Raw genomic sequence first — 18,931 nt, 5'->3', positions numbered from 1 at the left:
ATAACCCTTATTGGTGACAGCGGTTAGATTTTATTCAGTGGAAACAAGAGCTCACACATGCTAATGTCTGAGCAGTAGTGTGAAAGTGTACAAACTCAGCAATAGCATGATGGGAAAAATAGCCAACTTATGTAACCATGTATAAGAAAGCTGTGTCAGCTATTACCAAGATCAGACCCTGACAAACTAGACAAAGCTAAGAATCCACATAATCATATCATACAAGGCCAGAAGAGGGAAAATAGTGCCTGACCTTAGTAAAACCTGATAACAAAGTCACGATCTAGGAATGTCCTAATAACACAACCTCCTCATGACCGAGGACCATCTGCGTCAAGGCATCATGAGTGCAGAGGTGAAAGCAAAATAGGACCACGTCTTAAACCCTCTAAAGACAAAATACTGCGAATAAGCCAAGTCAGGGTCTTTCCATGACAACATGTTTGTTCAGAAGTTATGACTGTATTGATTCCTTACTACTGATTACATTTTTGAACAAGGTCTGTTTTTGTAAAATGATACTGCTTTTGTATAAATATTGAACGTTTTCTCCATGTCTTTGAGAGCTTGAGGAAGAATCAGCAGTTTTGCCTTAACTGCTCTCTCACTTCAAACTGTAGCCATACTGCATGCAGACTTTGGTCAATAAAGACTAAGTTATTTTTAAGAAAACAGAGTTGTAAAGTTGTTTTCTCCACAGTCTCGAAGTAGGAAAGATTTCCAATTCAACATTGGCGCTGCGAGCCCTCACCAATACCCTGCGTGACTTCCGTGGGGGACCTAACAAGTGATCGAGCAGCGACCCGGAGAGCGGAGACGGACGGCGCAACAAGGTAAGCTTTAACCTTGGTCTCTCTCTCTCTCTCTCGGATCGGTGCTGTGACCCCTCGTCCCTGACGGAGAACGCTGACAGGTGACGGTGTTCGAATCTAAATTTGACTGTGAGTAAAGTTCTTAGGGTCTGGGACCCGGTTGTCGTTCGTAGCCTAAGGTCAGGGACCCCGTGCTCTTGTTTTCCCCCCCCAGGACAGGGATACAGAGGCTTGGCTAGGGTCAGGGACCAGATTTTGATTTTTGACTTTTAAATTTGCAAGGCAGTTTTTCCCCATTTTCTTTCTCTTTTAATTTTTTTTCCACTCCTTAAAAGTCATGGGCCAGAGCCTGGACAAAACGGAGGACAATTCTCCCTTGCTTTTTATGTGCACTACATTCCCTGATCAGGAGCACAATTTACGTCTCTTGTCTTCAGCTTTAAATAAGAAATTCGGAACTGAAGTTTGGCCACTAGGTGGTACCTGGAATTTAGAAAACTGCACCGCTGCAGAGACAGCCATTTGGTCTCGGAATGCCGGAGCCAAATGGAAGAAATTAATCACCAAATGGCAAAAAGAATCAGACAGATGACACAAACTGTCCTTATTAATGAGTTGGAGGGACAATGCCCGTAGGAGAGGGATTGCTGATTATATAGACGGAGAAACCAAAGACTGGGAAACGTTGAAATTCGAATGTGGACTATGGGACAGGAAAGATCCTAAGAAACAAGGGGTGGATAATACTGCATCGGGTGATAAGCAGGAGGATCCTCCCACTACCTCTGGCATGCCGTTGTTTCCCTATTCGGTTGATACAGAGGAGGAGGAATTAAACCCCACGATGCCCCTATATCCGCCTCTTCCCACCTCCACGGTGCGGCAGCCCCGTTCTCACCCTCCCCCTTGTAACAACCTTGCTGCCGATAATCTCCCTGCTGCTATTTCTCCCGTAGCAACACGCACTCGCTCAAAAGCACCAACCCCCTTCCTCGATCAGCCCGTCACCTCTGTTAGTCAGGCGTTCCAAGAATTAACTATCCGCACAGCACCGGTAGAGGAGCCTTTTCCACCACCGCCTCCCCTTGCAAATTTTCCAATCCGACATCTCGTTAACCCTCGAGCGACTGATGATGACGACCAATTTATTGAGACATGGTAGACTTTTAAACCTCAGGAACTCTGTTTGATCATGGCTCACTGTCCGTCACATAAGACGGACCCAGAGGGCTTTACTGAATATCTGAGGAGAACTGCGACCGTGTATGGTGCTACCCCTAGGGATCAGTATTCCCTTATATTTTCGTCCCTTCCCCCAGATTTAGGTGAGAAATGGAAACGGGAATTAGGGGATCATGGGACCACATGGGATGCGTTTAAGACCAACAATCCATCAGATGAGGCGCAACTCACTTTAATGTTCCCAGCACTTAAGCGTGCTCTCCGTAAACCTGTAGATATCTCCAAAATTCTTGATTGTACACCCACTCCTAAGGAGGAGGGTCCTGAATTTTTTGACCGCTTTTGTGGAATTTACACTCTTTATTCTGGTGATGAGACTTTTAATGCGGGCTTGAAATCTCCCCAGTTCAATGCGCTGCTTATGCAGGTCGTGCCTGACCGCATAGCGACCAGTATTAAAACTAATAATATGGATTGGTCCGATAGCTCCAAATCCCACATGCGACGTGCTATCTCTTATTACTGGAGCAATGGCCGTGACAGAGAAGCTTTCAGAAGGGACCCTCCTACACCCAAAATAAAGTCGGAGTTTGTCCAGCGACCCCCTCGCAAGAACCCCCCACCATATGAACGTCACCATGGCCCTCCCCGGCCTTGTCCTCCAACCCGAGACAGTGTCAATTGCTTTAATTGCAGACGGACGGGTCACTACGCTAGGGATTGCCCTGCTCCACGCAGAGACAGGGCACCCCCTCCACGTCGGTATGCTCCCTTCACTGACTCCCACCCCTATTGACTGGCCCGCTCCAATTTCCCGGTTCTCTCTGGCGACCACTCTGAGGAACCCACAGCTACAATTCACATTGAGGGTATTCCCGTCCCCTTCCTCATTGATACAGGGGCAACTGCTTCTACGTTGAATTTGACGTTAGTTAAACAATATTGTTTTCCTCTCTCAGACGATTATGTGGAACTTTCTGGTTTTATGGGTGAGGGGTCTATATACCAACTCACGAAACCCCTTCTGGTTCAATTTAATGACCGTCAATGTTGTATTCCCTTCACTGTCACGCGTACCCTCGGTGTTAATCTTGCTGGCCGTGATCTGTTATGTCCCTTACAAGTTGAGTTTGTTTGCCTTGATGACGGCGTCACGATCTCCACGGCTCCACAAGTCCAGCCTCGAAATTTACCCCTTTTTTTCACTCCCGAATGGTGGTCCGTTGATTTTGATCCCTCCAATTTTTCGCCTCCCTTGCATGTTCCTCATCCACACGTGACCCTTTGCTATGACCACACGGGGTGCTCGCCCGATTTGGAGACCGTATACCAGGACTCCCTCGGGTCCACGGTGGCGGTTACTTTCATTATTCATGCTGACGGAAAAGAGGGCTCTGCATTTCTTGTTGAAGTGCCCCTCGTATTCTGGAATCAGTCTGGACTAGTGGCACCTCACGTTACCCTCACTGTCAATGCAGGCTACAGTGCCAGGTCACTGGGCTTTCTGGTTGCTACCCTCCAAGGAAAATGTGATCCTTTTTATACTGGACGATAGACCTTCCCTGAAGGCACGTTACAGTATTTTTCACAGCCCTTTTGTGTTGATGGTACATTGAACCACCATCGGACCAACCGTTCCTCGTCTCCAGAGATTCCTGCAGACTTATGGGCTGCGTCCAAACACGAAGTTGGTCTTACCAATGTGCCTCCAGTTCTCATTAAGGCTAAGTCCGGTGTGCCCCTGCCCTCCACTTCTCAGTACCCTATTCGCCCTGACGCTGAGGAGGGAATCTCCAGCATGATACAGTCCTTCCTTCAACAGGGAATTTTGGTTCCGTGCCAATCGCCCTGTAACACCCCTATTCTTCCCGTTCCTAAGGTTGGGCGGCCGTCTGAATGGCGTTTGGTCCAGGACCTCCGCCGTATCAATCAGATCGTTGAACCCTTGCATCTCCTGGTCCCTAACCCGGCTACAACCCTCAGTAATATCCCGCCTGAGGCAGCTGTCTTTACCCTTGTGGAATTACAACACGCATTTTTTGCGATACCCCTTGCGGCTGAATCCCAGTATTTGTTTGCCTTCACACTCAAAGGGTACCAGTAAACTTGGACTAGGCTACCACAGGGTTTCATTCATTCACCGACACTCTTCTCACAGGCACTGCACTCCCAATTAGCTACTTTGACACCCCCGGGGGGATCTACTATTATACAGTATGTCGATGACTTACTCCTTGCTAGCCCTGACTTTGCTTCTAACGAGAGCGACTCCATTTATCTGCTCACCCGTCTCCATTCCTGGGGATATGTAATACCGCCTAATAAAGTACACAAAGGACAGAGGCAGGTTAAATTTCTGGGTGCTCTGATAAGCGCTACTGAACGTTCCCTTACGCAGGATCGTATTACTCCCATTTTGCAAACCACACTTCCTACCTCACCAAAGCAGATGAGAGCCTTTTTAGGTTTAGTGAACTTTTGCAAACAACGGATTCCGAATGTTACTGCTCATACCAAGGAGCTTACTCCTTATTCCTCCCAGAATTCACCCCTTAAGTTTGAACTACCCGATTTAGCACAGCAATCTTTTGTTACTCTCAAGAACGCGCTGGCTTCCGCCCCGGCTCTAGGAAGACCTCTTTATGACAGGCCCTTCCAGTTGTATGTTAATGTCCTGGACCAATGTGCCACGGGTGTCTTGACACAGGAACATGGTGACCATGGTTGCCTATTATTCTACTAAATTGGATCCGGTAGCTTGAGGTTTGCCCCCCTGCACTCAAATTCTCACTGCTGTACATGTGTTAGCTCAGACAGCCTCTAATTTGACCCTTCATCAGCCCGTGCATGTGTATACCTCACACTCTGTTGTGGCTCTCCTTACATCTCAGCAGACCCAGCATCTGACACAGGCCCACTTGAGCCGATATGAGGTCTCACTATTACAGAACCCATATCTGTCTTTCCATTACTGTTCCACTTTAAATCCCGCAGCATTCCTCGAACATCCCCCTGACGTACTTGTTGATCCACCACATGATTGTTTGCTTAGGAATCATTTCCTTACCGCACCTCGTACCCGATTTAACTGACCACCCTCTTGATAAGCCTGATCTCACTTTTTATGTTGATGGCAGTTCTTCTATTTCCCAAATGGGTGTCCCGCAATCGGGGTATGCCATTGTTACAGACACTGACATTCTGGAAGCAGCTGCTTTCCAGATTCCAGTCTCGGCGCAGAAAGCTGAGCTATTCGCCCTTACTAGAGCCTGTGTTCTGGCCAAAGACCAAAGTGCGAATGTGTACACAGACTCTAGGTACGCTTTTGGTGTCACCCACGATTTTGGCCGCCTCTGGCAGCAACGTGGGTTCCTTACCTCCGCAGGCTCTCCCATTCTAAATGCTCTTTGGGTTAAAAATCTCCTCGTTGCTATTCAACTTCCTCGTCAATTGGCTATCATTAAATGTGCTGCGCACACTTCCGGGGACACTCCTGTGCAATTAGGAAATGCCCGTGCGGATTCAGCCGCTAAGGCAGCGCCTGCATCAGCCTCTATGATTGTTCCCGCAGGTGGTACACAGGCTTTAAATCAGCTACCTATTCTAGCAACAAAGGGCATGCCAGAGTTAGCTGAAATTCAAAGGTTACAGAGGGACGCCTCTGATTCTGAGCGCACACTATGGAAGTCAATGGGGTGTTCGCACTCGTTGACACAAAACCTCTGGCTTACCCCAGTAGGTCAAGTTTGTGTTCCAGATTCGTTATTGCCGATACTTATTGATTATTTGCATTCTTGTACCCATCTTGGCAAGGAGGGAATGGTACAGCTACTCCTGAAAGCTTGGTGGCACCCAGATCTGAATACAGCAGCACAAATGCGGCTGGATCGATGTCTTATTTGCATGAAAAATAATAAGGGTAAAGGCATTAAATGCCCTCCCGGAACAACCCCCTTGCCAGATGGTCCTTTTGCCTGCATACAGCTGGATTTTATTGAATTACCTAAAGTACAATGCTATAAATATTGTTTAGTGATCATTGATGTATTTAGTAAATGGATTGAAGCCTTCCCCACCACCAACTGTACTGCACATACGGTGGTAAAATTACTATTGACAGAAATTATTCCCCGATTTGGGATTCCCAGAATGCTGAGCTCAGACAATGGAACACATTTTGTGGCTCGAATCAATTATGAATTATGCGAAGCACTCAAAATTAAACAACAACTGCACTGCGCGTATCATCCACAGGCAGCAGGAATTGTAGAGAGAGCAAATGGGACCTTAAAAGAAAAATTATCTAAATTGACCGAAGAAACTGGATTAAATTGGTTAAAGATATTGCCTTTGGCACTGTTTCACATGAGGGTTACTCCACATTGGCGGTCCGGACTGTCAGCTGCAGAGATAGTCTACGGTCGGCCAATGAGGACTCCCTGGGATGCCCATGAAGAACCCCTAGAGGGAGTAGACCTCCACGTTATGGGAGATAAAATGCTGAGTTATTTGAAGCAATTAACATTTTCTTTAAAGTTTCTCCACTCGCAGGTAAAACAGGCCCATCTCCCAGCAGCAGCCGGAACAAAGATCCCTCGATATCCAGTAGTCAAACCAGGAGACTACGTGCTGATAAAGAATTGGGACAGAGAGAAGTTAGGGCAACGCTGGAGCGGCCCTTTTCAAGTATTGCTGACTACACCGACTGCCGTTAAACTCGAAGGACGTTCGAATTGGGTACACCTATCGGATTGTAAGAAGATTGGTTTCAGCCCCAACGAGGATGCAGAATGAGGATCTTCATTATCACATTTGGACTATTTGGACTAATTGGTCTTAATGGCCATTCGACAGTAGGCGAACAAACTGACCAAGAGCTGCGTGCTAATAGCTTTCTATATATGTCATATATTTATGCTGACAGATTGAATGTAAGTAACTGTTGGGTTAGTACCCGTATCCCCATCCATTCCAAGGAGGGGCTACCTCTCCAATCACTCCCATTCCACTTAGCAGAAACAGTTGAGTGGGTACTGCGTCAAAACCGAACACAGGGGTACGGTGGAGATATGAAAATTTGGAGATCGGCTGGCTATGGGATGACTAGATTTTTAGCCTGGTATCAACCTGGATATCCCCATGTTTCGAATCCCCCTGCCCTTACCATCCCATTGAGCACTGCGCAAGGATCCCGATGTTTTAGTAAATCAGGAGAAGGACCATCAATGGGGCAGAGTAGGTGTAATCTTACAACCGAATGGCAGGGACCGATACCAAACCCTCCAACAAGGGTATGTTTGTTCTTGATTGGTCCAGGGTGTGGAATAAAACATCAAATAGCTCATGGACGCATAATTCCCAGGTACCCTGGATGACAATGGCTGAGAATTTTACGGCCTATAACGAAGTGTAAGACAGCTGTGTCAGCTAAGTGCCAAGTTCAGACCCTGACAAACTAGACAAAGCTAAGAATCCACATAATCGTATCATACAAGGCCAGAAGAGGGAAAATAGTGCCTGACCTTAGTAAAACCTGATAACAAAGCCACGATCCAGGAATGTCCCAATAACACAACCTCCTCATGACCTAGGTCCATCTGCGTCAAGGAATCATGAGGGCAGAGGTGAAAAACAAAATAGGACCACGTCTTAAATCCTCTAAAGACAAAATACTGCAAATAAGCCGAGTCAGGGTCTTTCCATGACAACATGTTTGATCAGAAGTTATGACTGTATTGACATTTTTGAACAAGGTCTGTTTTTGTAAAATGATACAGCTTTTGTATAAATATTGAACGTTTTCTCCATGTCTTTGCGAGCTTGAGAAAGAATGAGCAGGTTTACCTTAACAGCTCTCTCTCTAACCTGTAGCCATCTGCATGCAGACTTTGGTCAATAAAGACGAAGTTAGTTTTATCGAAACCAAGGTGTAAAGTTGTTTTTTTCACAGTCTTGAAGTAGGAAAAATTTTAAAAGACGACAGTCAGCATGGATTTATGAAAGGGAAAATCATGCTTGACAAATCGACTGGAATTCAGCAAAATGAGGGAGATGTTGACGCGGAGCTGGGTTCGATTCCCGGGCAGGGCATGATGCTTTATTGTTGTCCAGCAAACCGTTCAACGAAGCTGAATCGCAGTTTCACAGAAAAGAGCTCTGCCAGAATCAGTTCAGTGACATTTGTTGTTTCACATCAGAGCTTAAAAAGTCCAAGTGCAGCAGGTCGAGAACAAGTACAGATGCTGGAAGAGACGGAGAGATGTTGACGTCAGCCAAAATTTGGGTGGTAATGGGCCAGATGTTATTGCTCACCAGACACAAGTATCTCCCAGATTTGGGTGCAAATCTCGGGTGTGGCATCAGGAAAATTTCCCACTCAAATTATTCAGTGCATTGAGGTCTCAGGAGCTGAATACAACAAAAGAAGCATAAGTCATTTAGGGATTATGTAAATGCTGCGCGGAGGTTAAGTGAGCGGGGTATAATCTACCTGCATGTTTCTGAGCCTGTGCTCGGTGTATTGGGAGCTTTGCTCCTGGTTGGAGTGTCCACGGGATGGGCAGTAACCCGCTAATTGAAGCTGCAGTCCCCGCGTTCTGCTGGCAGCAAGTGAATGGAGAGTTTGGGTAAAATCCTGCTGCTTGTCCCTCTCTCACCCACTGTGGAGCCGGGGAAGAAAGAATCTCATTCAAGAACAAAGAACAAAGAACAAAGAAATGTACAGCACAGGAACAGGCCCTTCGGCCCTCCAAGCCCGCGCCGACCATACTGCCCGACTAAACTACAATCTTCTACACTTCCTGGGTCCGTATCCTTCTATTCCCATCCTATTCATATATTTGTCAAGATGCCCCTTAAATGTCCCTATCGTCCCTGCTTCCACTACCTCCTCCGGTAGCGAGTTCCAGGTACCCACTACCCTCTGCGTAAAAAACTTGCCTCGTACATCTACTCTAAACCTTGCCCCTCTCACCTTAAACCTATGCCCCCTAGTAATTGACCCCTCTACCCTGGGGAAAAGCCTCTGACTATCCACTCTGTCTATGCCCCTCATAATTTTGTCGACCTCTATCAGGTCTCCCCTCAACCTCCTTCGTTCCAGTGAGAACAAACCGAGTTTATTCAATCGCTCCTCATAGCTTATGCCCTCCATACCAGGCAACATTCTGGTAAATCTCTTCTGCACCCTCTCTAAAGCCTCCACATCCTTCTGGTAGTGTGGCGACCAGAATTGAACACTATACTCCAAGTGTGGCCTAACTAAGGTTCTATACAGCTGCAACATGACTTGCCAATTCTTATACTCAATGCCCCGGCCAATGAAGGCAAGCATGCCGTATGCCTTCTTGACTACCTTCTCCACCTGTGTTGCCCCTTTCAATGACCTGTGGACTTGTACTCCTAGATCTCTTTGACTTGCAATACTCTTGAGGGTTCTACCATTCACTGTATATTCCCTACCTGCATTAGACCTTCCAAAATGCATTAACTCACATTTGTCCGGATTAAACTCCATCTGCCATCTCTCCGCCCAAGTCTCCAGACAATCTAAATCCTTCTGTATCCTCAGACAGTCCTCATCGCTATCCGCAATTCCACCAACCTTTGTGTCGTCTGCAAACTTACTAATCAGACCAGTTACATTTTCCTCCAAATCATTTATATATACTACAAAGAGCAAAGGTCCCAGCACTGATCCCTGTGGAACACCACTGGTCACAGCCCTCCAATTAGAAAAGCATCCCTCCATTGCTACCCTCTGCCTTCTATGGCCTAGCCAGTTCTGTATCCACCTTGCCAGTTCACCCCTGATCCCGTGTGACTTCACCTTTTGTACTAGTCTACCATGAGGGACCTTGTCAAAGGCCTTACTGAAGTCCATATAGACAACATCTACTGCCCTACCTGCATCAATCATCTTAGTGACCTCCTCGAAAAACTCTATCAAGTTAGTGAGACACGACCTCCCCTTCACAAAACCGTGCTGCCTCTCACTAATACGTCCATTTGCTTCCAAATGGGAGTAGATCCTGTCTCTAAGAATTCTCTCCAGTAATTTCCCTACCACTGAAGTAAGGCTCACCGGCCTGTAGTTCCCGGGATTATCCTTGCTACCCTTCTTAAACAGAGGAACAACATTGGCTATTCTCCAGTCCTCCGGGACATCCCCTGAAGACAGCGAGGATCCAAAGATTTCTGTCAAGGCCTCAGCAATTTCCTCTCCAGCCTCCTTCAGTATTCTGGGGTAGATCCCATCAGGCCCTGGGGACTTATCTACCTTAATATTTTTTAAGACACCCAACACCTCGTCTTTTTGGATCACAATGTGACCCAGGCTATCTACACCCCCTTCTCCAGACTCAACATCTACCAATTCCTTCTCTTTGGTGAATACTGATGCAAAGTATTCATTTAGTACCTCACCCATTTCCTCTGGCTCCACACATAGATTCCCTTGCCTATCCTTCAGTGGGCCAACCCTTTCCCTGGCTACCCTCTTGCTTTTTATGTACGTGTAAAAAGCCTTGGGATTTTCCTTAACCCTATTTGCCAATGACTTTTCGTGACCCCTTCTAGCCCTCCTGACTCCTTGCTTAAGTTCCTTCCTACTTTCCTTATATGCCACACAGGCTTCGTCTGTTCCCAGCCTTTTAGCCCTGACAAATGCCTCCTTTTTCTTTTTGACGAGGCCTACAATATCACTCGTCATCCAAGGTTCCCGAAAATTGCCGTATTTATCTTTCTTCCTCACAGGAACATGCCGGTCCTGTATTCCTTTCAACTGACACTTGAAAGCCTCCCACATGTCAGATGTTGATTTGCCGTCAAACATCCGCCCCCAATCTATGTTCTTCAGTTCCCGCCTAATATTGTTATAATAAACAATATTATAAATTCAAAACTTGTGGAAGTATAAATGTCACAAGGCTGTGAGATGACGTGTGTTAATGTTTAACAACAAATCGGAACGTGGAAGCTTTGCCTCATAGTTACAGATGAGTAAGTTTCTTGCTTATGCCCAGTCTGAAACAGGGGAGTTTGTGTATGTTAAGCAAACGTGATAGTTTCACGTCAGAAAAAGATAAACAAAAATTCTAATATTGATCAAAACGTAATTGCGAAAAGGATTAACTGTCAATGTTTTGAAAAATTGAAATGAGTTGAAATGACTTGTCAAATATTGTTGGGCTATTTCACCTCACTGTCGATTTCATGTTCCAGCGAACAACAATTGCTGTTGTGATTAGCTAAAGATGTCACTTCTGTTCATTCTAAATATGTAATTTTGTATATTTCTAATTAAAACTGGGAAATAAGAATGAAAGGCGAATGCTATAGTGTCAGACGGGTTAAAACCCTGTTTGTCTGTTTCCCTGGTGGTCTAGTGGTTAGGATTTGGCGCTCTCACTGCCGCGGCCCGGGTTCAATTCCCGGTCAGGGAATGATGCTTTATTGTTGTCCACCAAACCGTTCAACGAAGCTGAATCGCAGTTTCACAGAAAAGAGCTGTGCCAGAATCAGTTCAGTGATATTTGTCGTTTCACATCAGAGCTGAAAAAGTCACAAGTGCATCAGGTCGAGAACAAATACAGAGGCAGGAAGAAACGGTCAGTGATTGGCTGCAATGCAAGTGAGAGAGATGTTGACGCAAGCGCAAATCTGCGCTTGCCAGATGTTATTGCTCTCACAGACAGAAATATCTCCCCGATCTCGGTGCAAATCTCCATCGTGATGACAAGAAAACTTCTAACTGAAATTATTCAGTCCATTGAGGTCACAGGATCTGAATACACCTAAAGAAGCTCAAAGGATGTTCCACTGACTGAGGAATTGTGTAAATGCTGCTCGGAGGTTAAGTGAGCGGGGTATAATCTACCTGCATGTTTCTGAGCCTGTGCTCGGTGTATTGGGAGTACAGGCTCAGCTTTGCTCCTGGTTACAGTGTCCCCGGGATGGGCAGTTAGCCGCTGATTGAAGCTGCAGTCCCCGCGTTCTGCTGGCAGCGGGTGAATGGAGAATTAGGGTAAAATCCTGCTGCTTGTCCCTCTCTCACCCACTGTGAAGCCGGGGAAGAGAGAAACACATTCCAAACTTGTAAAAGTGTAAATGTCACAAGGCTGTGAGATGACGTGTTGTGTTAATGTTTAACAACAAATCGGAACGAGGAAGCTTTGCCTCATAATTACAGATGAGTAAGTTTTAATGTTCCTGCCCTGTCTGAAACAGGGGAGTTTGTTTATGTTCAGCAAACGTGATAATTTCACTTCAGAAAAAGATCAACATAAACTGGAAACTTCAAATTTTGATCAAAACTTAATTGCGACAAAAAATGTTTTTAACAATTGAAATGAGTTATTTCTATTGACTGATGAATGTCTGCCGGATGTTGCGTTGTAAGTTTCACAGGAGCCACAGTGATCAAGTTGGTGGATTTTGGAAATTGGAAGTTACACATGAGCAGCTTGTTGGGCTATTTCACCTCACTGTCGATTTCATGTTCCAGCGAACAACAATTGCTGTTGTGATTAGCTAAAGATGTCACTTCTGTTCATTCTAGATATGTAATTTTGTATATTTCTAATTAAAGCTGGGAACTAAGAATGAAAGGCGAATGATATACTGTCAGACGGGTTAAAACCCTGTTTGTCAGTTTCCCTGGTGGTCTAGTGGTTAGGATTTGGCGCTTTCACCGCCGCGGCCCGGGTTCAATTCCCGGTCAGGGAATGATGCTTTATTGTTGTCCACCAAACCGTTCAACGAAGCTGAATCGCAGTTTCACAGGAAAGAGCTCTGCCAGAATCAGAAAAGTGATATTTGTCGTTTCACATCAGAGCTGAAAAAGTCACAAGTGCATCAGGTCGAGAACAAATACAGAGGCAGGAAGAAACGGTCAGTGATTGGCTGCAGTGCAAGTGAGAGAGATGTTGACGCAAGCGCAAATCTGCGTGGTATTGGGCCAGATGTTATTGCTCTCACAGACAGAAATATCTCCCCGATCTGGGTGCAAATCTCCATCGTGATGACAAGAAAACTTCTAACTGAAATTATTCAGTCCATTGAGGTCACAGGATCTGAATACACCTAAAGAAGCTCAAAGGATGTTCCACTGACTGAGGAATTGTGTAAATGCTGCTCGGAGGTTAAGTGAGCGGGGTATAATCTACCTGCATGTTTCTGAGCCTGTGCTCGGTGTATTGGGAGCTTTGCTCCTGGTTGGAGTATCCCCGGGATGGGCAGTAACCCGCTGATTGAAGCTGCAGTCCCCGCGTTCGGGTAAAATCCTGCTGCTTGTCCCTCTCTCACCCACTGTAGAGCCAGGCAAGAAATAATCTCATTCAAAACTTGTGGAAGTGTAAATGTCACAGGGCTGTGAGATGACGTGTTGTGTTAACGTTTAACAACATATCGGAACCAGGAAGCTTTCCTCATAGTTACAGATGAGTACTTTTTAATATTCCTGCCCAGTGTGAAACAGGAGAGTTTGTGTTTGTTCCGCAAACGTGTGATAGTTTCAGTTCAGAAAAAGATCAACAAAAATTGGAAACTATTCTAATTTTGATCAAAACTTAATTGCGAAAAGGATTAATTATGTTTTCAAAAATTAAAATGAGCTATTTGAAATTACGAATGAATGTCCGCCGGATGACGAGTTGTCAGTTTCACAGGGGCCACGGTGATAAGGTTGGTGGGTTTAGGAAATTGGAAGTTACACATGAGCAGCTTTTGGGACTATTTCACCTCACTGTCGATTTCATGTTCCAGCGAACAACAATCGGTGTTGTGATTGGCTGAAGATGTCACTTGTGTTCATTTTAAACATGTAATTTTGTATACTTCTAATGAAAACTCGGAAATCAAAATAAAAGGTGAGTGATATACTGTCAACCCAGGTTACATTTTTTGTCGTTAGTTTCCCTGGTGGTCTAGTGGTTAGGATTCGGCGCTTTTACCGCCGCGGCCCGGGTTCGATTCCCGGTCAGGGAATGATCAATTATTGTTGTCCAGCAGAATGTTCAATGAAACTGAATCGCAGTTTCACAGAAAAGAGCTCTGCCAGAATCAGTTCAGTGACATTTGTTGTTTCACATCAGAGCTAAAAAGTCACAAGTGCATCAGGTGGAGAACAAATACAGAGGCAGGAAGAAACGGACAGTGATTGGCTGCAAAGTGAGAGAGATTATGAAGCAAGCGAAAATTTGAGTGGTATTGGGCCAGATTTTGATGCTCACACAGACACAATAATCCCCCCCCCACACACGATCAGGGGCCGAATCTCGGGCGTGATGACAAGAAAACTTCGAACTCAAATTATTCAGTCCATTGAGGTCACAGGAGCTGAATACAACAGAAGCTCAAAGGAAATGGATACTCACTGAGGGATTGTGTAAATGCTGCTCGGAGGTTAAGTGAGCGGGGTATAATCTACCTGCATGTTTCTGAGCCTGTGCTCGGTGTATTGGGAGCTTTGCTCCTGGTTACAGTGTCCCCGGGATGGGCAGTTAGCCGCTGATTGAAGCTGCAGTCCCCGCGTTCTGCTGGCAGCGGGTGAATGGAGAATTAGGGTAAAATCCTGCTGCTTGTCCCTCTCTCACCCACTGTGGAGCCGGGGAAGAGAGAAACACATTCCAAAAGTGTAAATGTCACAAGGCTGTGAGATGACGTGTTGTGTTAATGTTTAACAACAAATCGGAACGAGGAAGCTTTGCCTCATAATTACAGATGAGTAAGTTTTAATGTTCCTGCCCTGTCTGAAACAGGGGAGTTTGTTTATGTTCAGCAAACGTGATAATTTCACTTCAGAAAAAGATCAACATAAACTGGAAACTTCAAATTTTGATCAAAACTTAATTGCGACAAAAAATGTTTTTAACAATTGAAATGAGTTATTTCTATTTACTGATGAATGTCTGCCGGATGTTGCGTTGTAAGTTTCACAGGAGCCACAGTGATCAAGTTGGTGGATTTTGGAAATTGGAAGTTACACATGAGCAGCTTGTTGGGCTATTTCACCTCACTGTCGATTTCATGTTTCAGCGACAGCAATTGCTGTTGTGATTAGCTTAAGATGTCACTTCTGTCCATTCTAAACATGTAATTTTGTATATTTCTAATTAAAACTGGGAAATAAGAATGAAAGGCGAATGATATACTGTCAGACGGGTTAAAAACCTGGTTGTCAGTTTCCCTGGTTGTCTAGTGGTTAGGATTCGGCGCTCTCACCGCCGCGGCCCAGGTTCAATTACCGGTCAGGGAATGATGCTTTATTGTTGTCCACCAAACTGTTCAACGAAGCTGAATCGCAGTTTCACAGAAAGGAGCTCTGCCAGAATCAGTTAAGTGATATTTGTCGTTTCACATCAGAGCTGAAAAAGTCACAAGTGCATCAGGTCGAGAACAAATACAGAGGCAGGAAGAAACGGTCAGTGATTGGCTGCAGTGCAAGTGAGAGAGATGTTGACGCAAGCGCAAATCTGCGTGGTATTGGGCCAGATGTTATTGCTCTCACAGACAGAAATATCTCCCCGATCTGGGTGCAAATCTCCAACGTGATGACAAGAAAACTTCTCACTGAAATTAATCAGTCCATTGAGGTCACAGGATCTGAATACACCTAAAGAAGCTCAAAGGATGTTCCACTGACTGAGGAATTGTGTAAATGCTGCTCGGAGGTTACATTTGAGTGGTATTGGGCCAGATTTTGATGCTCACACAGGCACAATAATCCACCCCCCCCCCCCCCGCCCCCCACGCCCCCCACGCCCGATCAGGGTCCGAATCTCGGGCGTGATGACAAGAAAACTTCGAACTCAAATTATTCAGTCCATTGAGGTCACAGGAGCTGAATACAACAGAAGAAGCTCAAAGGAAATGATACTCACTGAGGGATTGTGTAAATGCTGCTCGGAGGTTAAGTGAGCGGGGTATAATCTACCTGCATGTTTCTGAGCCTGTGCTCGGTGTATTGGGAGGTTTGTTCCTGGTTGGAGTGTCCCCGGGATGGGCAGTGAGCCGCTGATTGAAGCTGCAGTCCCCGCGTTCTGCTGGCAGCGGGTGAATGGAGAATTAGGGTAAAATCCTGCTGCTTGTCCCTCTCTCACCCACTGTGGAGCCGGGGAAGAGAGAAACACATTCCAAACTTGTGAAAGTGTAAATGTCCCAAGGCTGTGAGATGACGTGTTGTGTTAATGTTTAACAACAAATCGAAACGAGGAAGCTTTGCCTCATAATTACAGATGAGTAAGTTTTAATGTTCCTGCCCTGTCTGAAACAGGGGAGTTTGTTTATGTTCAGCAAACGTGATAGTTTCACTTCAGAAAAAGATCAACATAAACTGGAAACTTCAAATTTATCAAAACTTAATTGCGACAAAAAATGTTTTTAACAATTGAAATGAGTTATTTCTATTGACTGATGAATGTCTGCCGGATGTTGCGTTGTAAGTTTCACAGGAGCCACAGTGATCAAGTTGGTGGGTTTTGGAAATTGGAAGTTACACATGAGCAGCTTGTTGGGCTATTTCACCTCACTGTCGATTTCGTGGTCCAGCGAACAACAATTGCTGTTGTGATTAGCTTAAGATGTCACTTCTGTTCATTCTAAACATGTAATTTTGTATATTTCTAATTAAAACTGGGAAATAAGAATGAAAGGCGAATGCTGTCAGACGGGTTAAAACCCTGTTTGTCAGTTTCCCTGGTGGTCTAGTGGTTAGGATTCGGCGCTCTCACCGCCGCGGCCCGGGTTCGATTCCCGGTCAGGGAATGATGCTTTATTGTTGTCCACCAAACCGTTCAACGAAGCTGAATCGCAGTTTCACAGGAAAGAGCTCTGCCAGAATCAGAAAAGTGATATTTGTCGTTTCACATCAGAGCTGAAAAAGTCAGGTCGAGAACAAATACAGAGGGAGGAAGAAACGGACAGTGATTGGCTGCAAGTGAGAGAAATGTTGACGCAAGCGCAAACCTGCGTGTTATTGGGCCAAATTTTGTTGCTCACACCGACACAATTATCCTCCAGATCAGGGTCCGAATCTCGGGCGTGATGACAAGAAAACATCGAACACAAATTATTTAGTCCATTGAGGTCACAGGAGCTGAATACAACAGAAGAATCTCAAAGGAAATGATACTCACTGAGGAATTGTGTAAATGCTGCGCGGAGGTTAAGTGAGCGGGGTATAATCTACCTGCATGTTTCTGAGCCTGTGCTCGGTGTATTGGGAGCTTTGCTCCTGGTTACAGTGTCCCCGGGATGGGCAGTTAGCCGCTGATTGAAGCTGTAGTCCCCGCGTTCTGCTGGCAGCAAGTGAATGGAGAGTTCGGGTAAAATCCTGCTGCTTGTCCCTCTCTCACCCACTGTGGAGCCAGGTGGAGAACAAATACAGAGGCAGGAAGAAACGGACAGTGATTGGCTGCAAGGTGAGAGAGATGCTGACGCAAGCGAAAATCTGGCTGGTATTCGGCCAGATTTTGTTTGAATTTGGTAAATGCCATTGTTTGGTGGAAGTTGGTTCCTAGGTCATACCAGAGGTTGAACTGTGTAAATTCAGGATCACTTCAATACAGAGCATCCCACACACACAGTGAGTCTCCGGGGACGCTGCCTCAGCCCAGAGTTTTCCACACACACAGTGACTGTCCCGGGACGCTGCCTCAGCCCAGAGTGTCCCACACATACAGTGAGTGTCCCGTGACATCCCAGCGCGTCCCCCACACACAGTGAGTGTTCCGGTACGCTGCCAAAGACATGACGGCGATCCGGCAGCGGCAGCTTCGAGAAGCAACAAAGAGCCAATTGACAAATGTAGCCCCGCACAATCAAGCTCCCTCCAGTTCCCCACCATCACCAGTGCGGACTGGCTGTCTGGGATTGCCTGTCTGGGTCTGCCTGTCTGGGTCTGCCTGTGTGGGACTGCCTGTCTGGTTCTGCCTGCCTGGGTCTGCCTGTCTGTGCCTGCCTGTCTGGGTCTGCCTGTCTGGGACTGCCTGTCTGGGACTGCCTGTCTGGGTCTGCCTGTCTGGTTCTGCCTGTCTGGGACTGCCTGTCTGGGTGTGCCTCTCTGGGTGTGCGTGTGTGGGAGTGCCTGTCTGGGTCTACCTGTCTGGTTCTGCCTGCCTGGCTCTGCCTGTCTGGATCTGCCTGTCTGGGACTGCCTGTCTGGGTGTGCCTCGAATACTAGCAGAGTGTGCAATGGATTGGACGTGAATTCATCTTTTTCTTCACTAAATTGCTCTGCTCTTATGAATATGGACACATTTGGCTACACAAGGTTACAAGTGTGCCTGGGCGTTTTTTGAGGAAAGAGCAATGCACTGGGCAGTCCACATTCTCGTTATAATAATAATCTTTCCTCCTGTCACAAGTCGGCTTACATTAACACTACAGTGAAGTTACTGTGAGAATACATTGAGGGCTCAACGTTAGCATTCAATCCACACCCAGAGAGATATCTAGGCCCCCACATTGCACAGAATTGTTTCCTGTTCAATGGCAGCTGAGTGGTCAGAATCTCTCTCCTGCATTTTGCACGGACACCGCAGAATGTCAAAATATTTATTCGATGGGGAAGAGAATTGGCAACTAACTGAAAAGAGGTTAAAATCTGATTTGTGCGGTGATCAGGCTTGTATATTTCTAAAATCGTTCAGAGGATAAACGACACAAAATATGACAATGTAACTGGGATTGGATAATATTTATACGTGGACGATAACGGTGAATTATTACAGCATTGGACTGTTGGCATTATTTAAATATTTTCCGGATCAGAATGAATGGATATTTCACCCCATTCCTTAACTCGTCTCGGAATTTACTCTGTGTCCCAGCATAAATAAACGGGTTGCTGCAGTAACTGAGCACCTGCAAGATAATTCCGCTTTCCTCCAGAATATAATTTGATTCCTCGAAGTTGGAGCCAGAGAAATAAGTAGTTC

The 18,931-nt window shown here is 45.8% G+C and overlaps 4 non-coding genes across 4 annotated transcripts; all 4 read left to right on the top strand.

The window, feature by feature from the left end:
- The first annotated feature begins 11,365 nt into the window (after positions 1-11,365).
- On the top strand, positions 11,366-11,437 carry trnae-cuc (transfer RNA glutamic acid (anticodon CUC)). The gene has a single exon. It is a non-coding gene; the product is annotated as a tRNA-Glu (tRNA).
- A 1,210-nt stretch (positions 11,438-12,647) lies between these two features.
- On the top strand, positions 12,648-12,719 carry trnae-uuc (transfer RNA glutamic acid (anticodon UUC)). Its single transcript has one exon. It is a non-coding gene; the product is annotated as a tRNA-Glu (tRNA).
- A 1,188-nt stretch (positions 12,720-13,907) lies between these two features.
- On the top strand, positions 13,908-13,979 carry trnak-uuu (transfer RNA lysine (anticodon UUU)). Its single transcript has one exon. It is a non-coding gene; the product is annotated as a tRNA-Lys (tRNA).
- A 2,706-nt stretch (positions 13,980-16,685) lies between these two features.
- trnae-cuc (transfer RNA glutamic acid (anticodon CUC)) lies at positions 16,686-16,757 on the top strand. Its single transcript has one exon. It is a non-coding gene; the product is annotated as a tRNA-Glu (tRNA).
- Positions 16,758-18,931: the final 2,174 nt, after the last annotated feature.

This window comes from Scyliorhinus torazame, chromosome 5 (assembly GCF_047496885.1).
Source record: "Scyliorhinus torazame isolate Kashiwa2021f chromosome 5, sScyTor2.1, whole genome shotgun sequence".
NCBI classification, from domain to species: Eukaryota; Metazoa; Chordata; class Chondrichthyes; order Carcharhiniformes; family Scyliorhinidae; genus Scyliorhinus; species Scyliorhinus torazame.
This window is presented reverse-complemented; position numbering and strand designations above follow the sequence as displayed.